The 13,894-nt window shown below is 42.1% G+C and overlaps 1 protein-coding gene and 2 long non-coding RNA genes across 7 annotated transcripts in view; 2 read left to right on the top strand and 1 right to left on the bottom strand.

Annotated features, from left to right (window-relative positions):
• SUSD6 (sushi domain containing 6) overlaps nt 1-13,894 on the top strand; it is a 143,557-nt gene that overhangs the window by 110,115 nt on the left and 19,548 nt on the right. The gene's annotated exons all lie outside the window — the stretch shown is intronic.
• Nucleotides 7,651-11,438, top strand: LOC311603292. Its single transcript, XR_014781031.1, has 2 exons — nt 7,651-8,346; nt 11,321-11,438. It is a non-coding gene; the product is annotated as an uncharacterized lncRNA (long non-coding RNA).
• Nucleotides 7,946-11,327, bottom strand: LOC311603291. Its single transcript, XR_014781030.1, has 2 exons — nt 11,221-11,327; nt 7,946-8,670 (listed from the first exon to the last, which is right to left on the bottom strand). It is a non-coding gene; the product is annotated as an uncharacterized lncRNA (long non-coding RNA).

Here is a 13,894-nt window from a genome sequence, read left to right as displayed (position 1 = left end):
AATCATTGCTTTTAATTTAGAAAGCATAATCTCTTATCCTAGTTTTGTTGTTGTTGTTGTTGTTTTGTTTTTTGAGACAGTTTCTCTGTGTAGCCTTGGCTGTCCTGGACTCGCTTTGTAGACCAGGCTGGCCTCGAACTCTCAGTGATCCGCCTGCTTCTGCCTCCCAAATGCTGGGATTAAAGGCATGCACCACCACCACCCAGTTTATCCTGGTTTTATAAAGATAGCCTGTTATATTTTCTTCTAGAAGTTTTAGAATATATTTTATGACTGGTGCCTTCCATTTTCTAGGGCTTTCACCAACTAGAAATAATACTTAATTTTATTTCTTCCCCCAAATACCCAACTTGAATAGAACATTTTCTATAATCTTTTTATGAGTAGGGAATGGGAGCAGGCTAGGCATAGATTGATTCTGCTACTTTCTCCAGACTTTGTTTAAGAAAGATACCTGGCATTTTGCAGACTATAGCAGTGACTCTCTGAGGTGGCACATACTTTTCACTCGGGATCCCTGGTTTTTGTAGCATGCTGCCCAGAGACACATATTCCAGAAGCATTCCTTCTCCGGGGGCACAGGTGTTCTTACTCCTCTGGTATCTGCAGAAATGGATAGGTGGGCACACAGCCAGGTGGTTAACTGTAGTCACGGGCACGGGCATGAGTGACAGCCACTCTAAGCAAAAAATAGCTGACATTCAAGGTCTTATATCTCCAATTGGTTTTCCTGTCTCCAGTGTCTTCTCTGTTCCTCTCTCCACAAATCTCCCTTCTATCATGCTGCCAGAATAACTCTTAAAAATCTCATGCTTCGCGGGCTGGAGAGATGGCTCAGCAGTTAACAGCACTGGCTGTTCTTCAGGAGGTCCTGAGTTCAGTTCCCAGCAACCACATAGTGGCTCACAACCATCTATAATGAGATCTGGTGGCCTCTTCTGGTGTGCATGAAGACAGGGTACTCATAGACATTAAATAAATACATAAATCTTTTTTTAAAATCTCAGACTTAGAGCCAGGTGGTGGTCAGATGTGGTAGCGCCTGCCTTTAATCCCAGCACTTGGGAGGCAGAGGCAGGCAGATCATTATGAGTTGGAGGCCAGCCTGGTCTACAAAGAGAGTTCAGGATAGCCCAGATAACACAGAGAAACCTTGTCTCAAAAAAACAAAAACAGCCAGGTGGTGGTGGTGCACACCTTTAGTCCCAGCACTGGGAAGGCAGAGGAGCCTGTTCTACAGAGCAGTTCTAAGACAGCCAGGGCTACATAGGTAAGCCCTGTCTCTAACAAACAAAATCTCAGTCTTGGAGTGATTACACATGAAGCAGTTTCAGTAAGCCTATAGTAAGATCCGCATCCATAGCAGCAGAGCCCTTATCTTCAAGCTTTCATTCCAGAACTTACATCTTCTCAGGCATCATGTTGTCCCCTGCCACATATCATGACATGTGCCTCCAGTGCCTTGCTTATGCTTTTTGGGGTTTTGTTTTGTTTTGTTTTTAACTCAAATGTCACTCTCCAGCTGTCTCTCAGACCCCACAACTCTGTGTCATCCTGAGAGATGATTCCCTTGGCCTCTCTGTTAAGTCAACCATTCCAATTAAAATGAAGGTTTCAAGTTAGCCCCTCATGGGATGGGGCAGGGTGAGGCTTGTGCTTGCTAAGCAAACACTCTACCACTGAACTAAATCTCCAACTCCTCCAAGTCTTTGTTTTAGTTGTAGCTTTATTAGAGGAAGAAAGATGGTATATTTCTAGCCTTCCTTCAAAATTCTATATATAGACTTGGCCCCTGTCATTTTGCATCCCAGTGTTTTTTTTTAGTAGCTGCAAGAAAAAAAGATTTCTTAACCTGTGGTTTAAGCAGCTGGTGGAAGCACCCTAATAAATTGTCTTTCAATATAGCTTGCCTGAAGGGAGGGGACACACTGAACAAACTCAGAGAAACATGTAAGTCCTTTCCCTACCATCAATCCACATACTGCTCATTTTAAAAAATAATAAATTGTCTGGTATATTTTAAAAGTGGTATGATATATGAGCTGGATCTATAAGTTACTGCTGCCTGAAGGAAGGCTCAAATCAGAGAAAACATTCTGGATGGCACAGAGGTGTTCAAAGCAAAATTTAATAAACTCAGGCAATAAAATTAAGGCAGGTTAACTTTTTGTTTTCTGAGATTGCTTTGTAGCTGGAATCCATATGGTTACCCAAAAAGGAAGCTCCTGCTTTCTGGCCCAAGTGGCTATAGTAGAAGAGGGCATTGTTTTATAAACTAAAAAAGCCAAACCATTTGGTTTTACCAATAAAGACTCAACAGTCGGATGCTGGGGTGAAAACCTGCTAGAGCAGAGAGCAGAGGAAGCACCCAGCTGACCTTCCTACTCAGCTCCATCCCTAAGGAAAAAGCCAAAACCAAAAATCTCAAAGCTAAAAGCCCCCAAAGCCAAAAGGCCAAAGCCAGGAGCAAAAACTTGCTAGCTCACCTGACAGCTCAGGAGGAAAAAGCCAAAAACTAAAAGCCAAAGAGCCCCTTCTACTTCTCCACGTTGTCTTAAATACCTTCAACTCAAAGACCCTCCTCCCTACTTAGCCCCTGTCATCTGATTTCTTGCTCTGCCTCTTGACATAGGGTTAACTTTATTAAATCCTGTGTGCAGAAGCTTTTTGATTAAAGGTGTGTGCTAGGGCTGAACCACACCATAACTACCTGTTTACAATAAACAGAACCTTCTTGATTAAAGGTGTGTGCTAGGGCTGAGCCACACCGTAACTACCTGTTTACAATGAACAGGACCTTCTTGATTAAAGGTGTGTGTTAGGGCTGAGCCACACCATAACTACCTGTTTACAATGAACAGGACCTTTTTGATTAAAGGTGTGTGCTAGGGCTGAGCCACACCATAACTACCTGTTTACAATAAACAGGACCTTTTTGATTAAAGGTGTGTGCTAGGGCTGAGCCACACCATAACTGCCTGTTTACAATAAACAGGACCTTCTTGATTAAAGGTGTGTGCTAGGGCTGAGCCACACCATAACTACCTGTTTACAATAAACAGGACCTTCTTGATTAAAGGTGTGTGCTAGGGCTGAGCCACACTAAGCAAGAAACAGGTTTTTGTTTGGTTAGTTGTTTTGTTTTTTAGACAGGGTTTCTCTGTGTAGCCCTGCTGTCCTGAACTGCTTTGTAAGCTAGGCTGGACTCAAACTCACAGAGATATGCCTGCCTCTGCTTCCTGGGTTCTGAGATTAAAGGCGTGCACCACCACCACTTGGCTAAGAATCAGGTTTTTATAGTTTATAATCTCAGGGTTCACAATGGGATCAAATATCCTGAAACATTAGGGTATACTAGAAAAGAGGAGGTCCCTACAGGGACACTGTAGGATTTTTTTTTTCCACATCCCATGGAGTTGAACTTTCTTTAACAGCTTATTTATGGCCTTTTCATTATTCTTGAGAATAGCTACTGTAAAGATGAGGTGGGGCTGAAGAGATGGCTCAGAGGTTAAGAACATTGGCTGTTCTTCCAAAAGGTCCTGAGTTCAATTCTCAGCAACCACATGATGGCTCACAACCATCTGTAATGAGATCTAGTGTGTAGGTAGAATACTGTATAACTAATAAATAAATATTTTAAAAAGAAAAACAACAACAAAAAAGATGAGATAAATGGGGCAATAAAAGGGAGGTGTTAAGAAGAAGTTGGGGGTTGTTGTGTTGCAAGCTGCCATCTATCCAAGGCAAACAAAGCAGGCTAGGTGGGGGATGAATTCTCAGATTTGGTAGAGGATTTATGCCAAAGAAGTGCTGTATGAATGTATTAAATGTTATCAAGACATTAGGTGTTTTGTTCTGTTTTGTTTGCAGACAGGAACCTGAGGGACGTGTCCTTTGTGGGTGGTGCTTTTCTTCCTTCTTACTATGAAGAGTACATCCAGTATCATAGTAATACAGTTGTTTTAAAAGTGAAATTTGGCTGGGCATGGTGGCATAGGCCTTTAATCTCAGCACTCAGGAAGCAGAGGCAGGTGGATCACTGTGAGTTCAAGACCAGCCTAGTCTACAGAACGAGTTGCAAGACAGCTGTGAAACCATGTCACAAAAACAAGACAAAAAGACAGGGCTGTGACACAGAGAAACCTAAGTCTTAAAAAAAACTAAAAAAAAAAAGAGAGAACTTAATTTGCCCTCTTCCCTCCACTACCCCCCCCCCGTGTCTGTCTGTCTGTCTGTCTGTCTGTCTCTCTCTTCTCTCTCTCTCTCTCTCTCTCTCTCTCTCTCTCTCTCTCTCTCTCTCTCTCTCTCTCTCCCCTCTCTAAATAAATTCAGGACAGCCAATATAACACAGAGAAACCCTGTCTCAAAAAAACTAAAAAAAGTGAAATTTGAGAAACTGATAAACCGTGCACACCAAACAGATTGATAGGAAATTTTCTATGTTTCCTAGTTTATACATGTCCCTGTCCTGAAACCAGTCACTCTGATATATGTGAGAAACTGGGGCTAGAGAGATGGCTCAGTGATTAGGAGTACTGGCTGCTCTTCTAAATGATCTGGATTCAATTCCCAGCACCCACAATTGTCTCTGACATCCTTGCACAAACTGACATACGTGCAGGTAAAACACAATATGGATGGATGGATGGATGGATGGATAGATCCTTGCACAAACAGACATACATGCAGGCAAAATACAATGCACATGGATGGATGAATGGATACACACACACACACACACACACACACACACACACACACATACACACACACACACACACACAATGTGGATGGATGGATAGATTGGTAGATGATAGAAAGATAGGTGAAAAAAAAGTTTAAATGAGAGAACCATCTTATACTCTAACCAAGTGTGTGGAATGCAAAATGTACCCTACCCCCTTTTTCCCCTCTTTAAACAAAACAAATAGTAGTGTGACTATAAGCAAAAGGATTTTCCACCCTTCAAAAAGGACATTGTATAGTTGTTTTCAAGTAGCAAGTGGTATGTGGTGTCTGTCATATGATTGCATTTGCACCGAAGTTTTTGGACCACATCCATTGTTTAAGATATGTAAAGAGGAGGAAGAGAAGGGGCTGGACTTAGGGATCATGCAGGATCAGATGCCTTGTCTGATAATGCTAGGATTCTGGAAATTACAGAGTTCCTGTTTTTCCCCACTTGTTCAGACTCTTCTGTTCCTGGTTAGTATCTTTGCCAAGGATAAAGGGCCTAGATGTTAAATCTTTTTCTCTGCCTTGGCAGGGAAGGTGTTGATTTCCAAGAAGCCATTTTTGCACTTCGGGACTTTTTTCCTTTCTCTCATGGGAAGTTGCTTCATCATTTCTCAAAAGCGTACAGCACCTCTTGTTCAAAGGAGTGCCTTTCAGAGCTTCAGAGCTTGCAGCAGGGGTGGGGTGATGTGAAATCTTTTGTTTGATGCTTGATACAAGTTGGACTGTGGGCTGTCTGCGGAAGTCTCAGCCTTGGCCAGGACTGGGTCAGAAACTTCCTGTAAAAAGGAGAGACTCCTTGGGAAGCAAGAACCTTGGGTGTTTTTTTTTTTTTTAAACATTTGGCATATATTCTGGACACAGGCTGTATGTATCTGGTGGTGTCCAGTGACTTAAATGTGCTCCAGGTGGTGAAAATAGGTGCTCTGTCATGAGTAGCTCATGGCTGTTGGACAAGTGGGACACACACATTTAAAGTCATGAACACAATAGTATAGGATTGTGTGCTCGATGGTGTATTGGAGATAAGTTCAAAGAAGGAAACTTCTGAAGAAGATGCTAAGATACAGCCAGGATTTGATTTAGCTTTAAGTTGAACTGTAGAGAGGCAGAAACCTTGAGCCTTATAGAAATAATTTGTCAGCATTTGGAAGATTCTGGAACATCGTGAGGAAAAAATGTATCTAGAGGTTAGCCTATAAGAGTAAAAATGAGTATGCCTCCAGGTAGAAGCAGGAAAGAGCCCCAACTGCCCATAGTTGAGAAGGAAATGGTGCAGTAGGCATTGGGAAAGGGATGGCTGACAAAAGTGGGTGATCATGTAGTGGCTGTACTGGCTTCTCTAGTGGGACCTTGAAGCTAAAGCCCTAGCTTGTTGTTGGCTGAGTATGGTCAGCTGTTGGGTGCCACCCTGAGTAAAGCTTTAACTAGGCCCTGCCTCCAGGTGGAGGTGAAGTTCCCAGGTGATCCTAGTAGACTTTAGCATAACATCAGTTTCAGATAAGACTAACTAACAATTACTGTATCAGTCACCTTATACTTAGTTGGCAGTGAAAGAGAGTTATTCCTGAAAAGCCTAGCCAATATTGAGTGAAATAGCCTTCCTCTGTATCCGTCCCCTTACACATTTTCAATAGGAAACTTGGGAAGCTTTGGTTTATACTAAAATTAAAAAGTCAATATGTTTTTAATAAAGAATCTAGCCGTTCCTCTTGGTAAGAAATAGAAATTGGGAAAATTAATATTTACTGAGAGATTCAATGGGAATGAACAAGCATAAGCACCTGCATCTCAAGTCTGATGATTCCTCATAGAGGCGGGGACGGTAGAAAGGATCACCTACAGAAAGTGAGTACATTGCCTTTTCATACTGGCCCTGGGTGTAGTTGCCATTCCCACAGACCTGACTCCTGAGACCCATAGCCTGGCCCATAGCCCCAGAAAGTAAGCATTTCTCTATAAGGATCAGTCCCACATGTTGCCAGGCCCAGCTAAGGCTCCACTAGCAGCCTTGGTGTTCTTCAGCAAGGAATTTGAGGCTCCTTAGGTAGAAAAGGTGCTAAGGAGGTGTTGCAGGATATTTGACCCCATTGTGAACCCCGAGATTGTGAACTGTAAAACCCTGTTTCTTGTTTGGTGTGGTTGAGCCCTAACATACACCTTTAATCCTAGAACTTTCTGTTTATTGTAACAGGTGATTATGGTGTAGTTCAGCCAGCCCTGCCATGCACCTTTAATCCAAGAGCTTCCCTTATGCAAGAAACCAGCTGACCGGGATTAAAGAGTAGGAGGGACTTTGAGTTGAAGGATATTTAAGACAGCATGGCTAGGAAGTGGCTTTTGAGCTTTGAGCTAGCAAGCTCTTTGGCTCTTCCTCCTGGGCTGTCAGCTGAGCTAGCAGGCTTTGGGCTTTGGGCTTTTTGGTTTTTCTTCTGGGATGTGAGCTGAACAGGAAGGTCAGCTGGGTGCTTTCTCTGCCACTCTGAGCTAGCTGTCACCCCAGCATCTGGCTCCTGAGACTTCACTGGTAAAATTGAACAGTTGGTATTTTCATTATTTATAACAACAAGGAGAGCCCTGAGTTTTCATCATTCACTCCGTTTATTGCTTTTGTTTTGTTTTGTTTTGTTTTTAGGTTTTTTGAGACAGGGTTTCTCTAGTCCTGGCTGTCCAAGACTCGCTTGTAGACTAGGCTGGCCTTGAACTCACATAGATCCGTCTACCTCTGCTCGGATTAAAGGCCTGCACCACCAAACCCTGCTCCGTTTACTGCTTTTGAAGAGCAAAATCTTCCGAGTAACTTGATACCCTATGAGCATATATAGGAGGAAGTCCCCCTCAGTCACAGTCACAGGGGAGGGGAATAAGGGGCAAATGGGAGGGAGGGAGGAATGGGAGGATAACAAGGGATAGGATAACCATTGAGATGTAATATGAATAAATCAATACAAACAAACAAACAAACAACAAAACCAAAAACCTCTCTTCAGTTTATACTCTTTGTATTGATTCCTATTAAAGTAAAGAATAATGAGGGAAAAAAAAAGAGCAAAATCTTCTCTTGAAAGCTACTGTTTGGGGTTTGTGTTGTGAGTTGAGTAGTGATCCCCCAAAACAGCCCGCACCTGCCAGAGTTCAAACAGAACGTGCGGTTTGTCCTTTTTGTCCTGCAGTGAGAAGATTGAGGGGACTCAGGATGGACTGAATGAGAAAGCATCAGGCCTAGAGTTGAGAATCAGCCCTACAACTGACTGGTTTGGTTTGGTTTTAGAGGACATTATCCACTTGTATGGAGAAGTGACCACGTTGATTCTGTTTACCTAGGCTGAGCTACTACTCTCCGCAGCTGGAGAAGAAATTGTTGTGCTGCTAATACCATTCCCCCTGGGAGGCCTGGCTAGAAGCATCTGTGAAGTCTTCAGGGTCCTATCTGTACAGTTGACAAGTGCAGGAGCTGGGGAAGCCCAGGATGAGCTGTGTAACTGGCTTGTGGAGTTGCTGGTGAACTTTACTTTCTTTGTTAGCATAGCAAATCTCAAGACTCTGCATGCAGACCTACTCTCTGGAAAATGCAGAGATCCCGGTCAAAGCCACATTCCTCATTTGCAGGTGAGGGTACCTAAGATTATGTTTTCTCTAGCTTTATCACAATGACTGAGCCTTTGGGAGTGAGGGTCTCCTAAGCAAATTTGAACAGGTTATTTATGGACATTTAGAAACAACCTGCTTTCTGGTCTGTTGTAAATCAGTACCCAAATGCCTAAGGGTAATAAATAAATTTACATGGATGTACAGCAGCTGAGAAAGAACTCATTTGTATATGCTCATTTCTACCAATCTTTACTCCGCTTAAACATATTTAACACATGATTTTAAGTCTGTTAAATAAAAGCTACCCTGTTCAAATATGGTTATTAACTTTTTTTTTTTTAACTTTCTCTAACTTGTAAAGCCTCAACTTTGAGAAGTTAAGAGAACTACCAAACAGTAAACCAGTTCCTATACTGTGATTTGGGGGGGGGGGGCGGATTAGCCCAACTTTGTGAGAATAGAGTTGTTAAGTATGTATTTTAAGTAATAAGGTTTTTAGGAAAAACCAGTTAGCATCCCACACTGGGATTACCACTATTCTAGAAAAATCTCTCTGATTAAGAGAATTCAGCTGTGGCACCAGCTGGCAGTGTCTGGCATTATAGAAGATTGCAATTAGATGCTGTATATTCTACTTTTCCCCTTTCAACTCTGGTGGAATGCCTTTGAGAAGGGACTTTTAGTCTCAACAGTATAAATACTTTAATATGCCTAATTATGTGATCATACATTTATACTCCTCGATGTACATACACGTCATTTTATAGATTCTTTAATTGTCTAATACTGAACCATCTAGCCTACTTTTTGGTTGTAGGCAAACAGCACATTGGGTAAGAAAAGGAGGACTAGAGAGACATTTAGTGTTTTCCTCTGGTTATGCTCTGTCCTTCTGTCTTTCTACTTTATGACCGTGTCCTTTTATATCTGAAATAATTAACATCTCATTTTCCTAGCAAATTCCAGGCAGTTTATGTAAAATTAGATTTTATAATACTCTTAATCCTATTAATTTACAAATGTGGTTTTTAAAAGTAAGCTATCTCATTTTTCCAGTCCTCTGTTTCAAGTAGATGAGGGTATAAGCCTGGGATAGGAGAGTCTGACATGCAAGCACAATAGGGCCCATTGATTTCTGACACTGAGCTTTTGCAAAGAGGACCTGTCACCCCAGCTGTTAGAGCAGAACCTAGGAGCAGCTGCTTTCTGGGATCTAGTCCTCTAGGGATGTGCTCCATCTGCTGCCATGTGACAGGCGCTGGGAAAGAGATTGACCCCAAGCCGTCTTTGTTTTTCTTTTCTCCCCACCCTCCAGTTCTTTTCCTGACTGTACTGGAAAGCTTCCATGATTTTCTCTTGTTGTTCCCCTTTTCCTCATTGCACCACACTGCCCATCCAAATCCATTGGGAAGCACTTGTTTCAGGTATAGATAGGCATATTTATATGCCTGGCTTCTTCAGTCTAATTAGTACCATAAAGCAGACTTTGATTTTATTATGAGCAAGGCACTTCTGCATTTTAGGGCTGGAAGGATTTTTAGAACACTCATCTTTTGGGAGAAGAACTCAGGAGTTCACATTCTTAGTCTTGTAGTTAGGCCCTTCCTTAATTTTCTGAATCAGACACCAACCCGACAGCCCTCCTGCTGCTTTCCCTCAAGATAGGAGCTGACTGTGTAGACCTGGCTGGCTTGAACTTGAAGCCTGGCTGAGGCTTCTAAGTGCTAAGATTAGAGGGACACACTGCTGTACCCACCTTACCAGCCTGAGTGTCTAAGCCTGCCTCTTCTGCTAGCCCTGGACATACTTGTTACTTCCCATGCACAAGCCACCTCTTTTGCTTCTGACATTTGCCCCTAGTCCACCTCTAGTATGTTCTTCTATTCTGCTTATTCTCGTCACAGTCCTTTATCCTGTGGTCACCTCAAACTGAAACTAATTTCTCCATCTCCTCTGGTCTCTTCTCCATTGGATTAATCCTTGTTTAAAACCTCTTATATCCCATATGATTTATGCTGTAGTGACTTACTAGATAAGAGCCCCAAGAAAGTAGGGCCACTGTCTTTTTCATCATTCGGCCTGCCTTCCTCCATGGCCTGGCACAGTGTTTGGTACTTAGTAAACCTTTTCAAGGGAATGCATGGATAAATGTAATCCTTACATGAACTCTGAAGTTTAAACAGAAAGTAGATATTACTATTATTTAACCTACTTGGGGCTCTTTATCTGAAACCCTAGAGAGACTAGATTCTCTTCAAGGACAGATACTGAATTGTTTACTTTTTAATTTCTAGCACCACACTGGGACAAAGTAAGTATTCAGTAGATGATTTCTAAGTTAGTGAAGGAATTTCTGTTAGGAAGCTTATTTCCAGCAATAATAAAATGAAGACTTTTATATTTTTTTTATTGTCTTCTAGGTAAAGGTTATTAAATCTACTTTTTAGAAAATAAGATTAAAGGTTGTTTCTGCTTATTAAATGTTGCATCTGTAATTACTATTGGAAACATCCAGAGTAAGTGAGGCTACATCAGATAGTATCTCCTGACCAGGACTGTTAAACCCGGGGGGGGGGGGGGGGGGGTGAGGGTGAGATGACAGCCATACCCAAGCTTTACAAACACATGGCTTGGGCTGAGCCCAGAGCGTTTCTATCTAACTATCCCTAGGCCTAGGCCTGGAATCTTCAAGCTTCCATATAATCTAATCTGCAAGCCTGGACCTTGAATACTTCAATTTCCAACCTCTGCCTGCTAACCTAGGCATAGAAATACTGCTGAATAGGCTCACACTTTCTAGTTCTTTCTGAACTCTGACTGGCTGGTTCAACTCACCTCTTCTGGCTCAAAACTCCTCTCCAATCTGATTGATTCAATCAGGCTTCTCTCCACTTCTCATTGAATAGCTCTGCTTAGAAAAACTTGGTTTACTTAATACGGTGTTTAAAATCAGAACGCTCATTGTGTTTGTTTAATCGTATCTTCTGATTAGGTACAGAATTTTCTTAGTACCTTGACTGTCCTATACCTACTGTAAAGACAAAGGAAGTGGGAGGCTTATGTTACAACTGTCTGCCATTGAAGCTTAGGCCAAAAAAAAAAAAAAGAAAGAAAGAAAAAGAAAAAGAAAAACTGCCTCTGAGCTGCCCAAACTCAGCTGCACTCAATTGAACTGCTTTGAACGGTACTGTATTCCCGAACTCTACTGCCAACCCCTACTCTCCTGCTCTGTCTCTGGGCTGTTCTTTAAGTAGCTCTTTAAGTAGTCTATTCTCATTGGGCATATTCTGTCAAGTCTTTGCCTGATTTGTCACTTTGTCCCTTAATTAGACATCATTGTTTGGGATTAAAGGTGTGTACTAAGGATGTGTTTTTATTCCAGCTGGATCACACAGACCTAGGTCTTTGGATGTGACCTCTTGCCAGAGTAGCCATGTTGTTGGATTTAAATTTCTCTACAGTCATAAACACTTCTACAGGCACCTTGCACATACTTCAGAAAGAGTGACAGGGAAGAGCACAAGAAGAGGAAAGGCATCTGCTGAGCCTGTGTGGAGCAGCCTGATGACTACCTTGTTGAAGGACAGAAGAACAAACAAGCAAAAACCCACCTGACAGGACTGGGGCTGCTCAGTGGTAGAGCATTTGCTTAGCATTGTGGGGCCCTGTGTTCAGTCTTCAGCAGCACAAAACAACAAACAGAAGAAAGGCCCCCACAGCCCTCAACAACAACATAAATACTCTCATTGTTTGTCATCAGCTGGTTCGAGCTCCCCTGTGGAACATAACAAACCAAACCTGACAGACTGCTTTTTTGGTGATTTATGTGTGAGACAAGATGATTTAAAATCTTGCAGCTTGCTGAGTATGGTAGCACACACTTTTAATCCCAGCACCTGAGAGGCAGAGGCAGATGAGCCTCTGTGAGTTCAAGGACAGCCAGGGATGCACAGAGAAATCCTATCTCAAAAAAGGATAGATAGATCCTGTGGCTTAACATTATTTACTTATTTTTACATAAACATTTATATTATTATACATATATGGAGTAGATTACATATAGCAAGAAGAACCATGACACAATCAGGAATTATATAAATGTTACATTCTTAGTGTTTTGGCTCTTTGTACTTGGCAGCCTTGGAGAAGACATCTTTCCTATCTTGGTGTGTCTAAATTTCTGAATGTAAATCAGTCGCTATCACATATTGTCATTGCCAACTTAGAACACCTATCGAGACCTAAAAACATCTTAACCCCTAAACAGTTAAGCTTCGTTGTAAAACTAAGCTACCTGGTCTTCAACTCCCTCAGACTTGAGTATCTGAGTATGCCGGGAGTGCACTTAACATTATTTAAAACTGAGACTTCATCCCCTACATCAGTGGTTCTCAACTCTCTTAATGCTGCGGCCCTTTAATAAAGTTCCTCATGTTGTGCTAACCTCCAATCATAAAATTATTTTGTTGTTACTTCATAACTGTAATTTTGATACTGTTATGAATCATAATGTAAATATCTAATGTAAAGTCATGACCCACAGGCTGAGAACCACTGCCCTACAGGGTGGATAAGAACACCCAGATTTTTTTTTTTTTTAAACTCTTCCAACCTATATATTTTCATTACCTTGTAACCGAGACATTTCGGTTCAGAAGAAATCAAGACAAGACCTATCTATAACCCCCCTACCCCAACCCCTCACCCCCCCACCCCAACCCCTCACCCCCCCACCCCGCTGCAGCAACCTCCATCCCATTTCTGTCCTGTTGTGCCTGTCTTATGAGAGGGGGAACAAGACAAATCCCCTGCAGAGTGCACAGAGCTCACTTCATGGTATGTCTTAAACTGAGTCTTATCTCTTTCTTGAGAAAAGACTGCTCAGAGCTCTGCCCATCAACTCCTGTGGGTGCTTTTAAAAGACCAAAGATGTGAAGCCACTGCCTCAGCAGAGCTCTGTAGCCACCCATAACTAGGATTTGCTAAATGTCTCATTTTTATAGGTTTTCCAGGCCTCTGTACCAGTGGCCTCTTGAGCTCCTGGTGATACATTACAGGGCTGTTTGAGCTTCAACGAGGTGCCTCAGTGGCCCTGCGTATTCTCCATTCAGTGGTAACACCCCTTTGCGTTTCACTTCTGAAAGACGTGTTCAGCTGAAACTGTCCCCACTCCAAGGTGCAGCTTTTGTTATCTTTGATCTTTAAATGGCTCTATTGTAGTGAAGGAAACTGTCCTTTTCTCCCCGCTTTGATAGGGAAATATTGCCTACTGATGTGTGAACCTAGGAGGCCTCTAAATACAAGCAAACACCCCAATCTTTATTCTCCAGACAGGAGTTGCAACCAGGTTGTGTTTGTGTCTTTTATCCCCAAGTGATAAATTACAGTTGGGGGAGTTTTTCTTGTGACATCTGTAAATGGGAGACTCTATGTAGCAGTTTGAATTTACATTCCACAATTTAGTAGCCGTGGGATATCAAGCCAGTACTAAATTTGTCAGAGCCTTAGTTCCTTAGTCTGGCTAAAATTATTGTTACTTCTTTCTTGTGTGAGAAAATTAGATCAG

The sequence above is a fragment of the Acomys minous genome, assembly GCF_964271855.1.
Source record: "Acomys minous genome assembly, chromosome: 8".
NCBI lineage: Eukaryota > Metazoa > Chordata > Mammalia > Rodentia > Muridae > Acomys > Acomys minous.
Note: the sequence above shows the minus strand (reverse complement) of the source record. Positions and strands in the feature narration are given on the sequence as shown.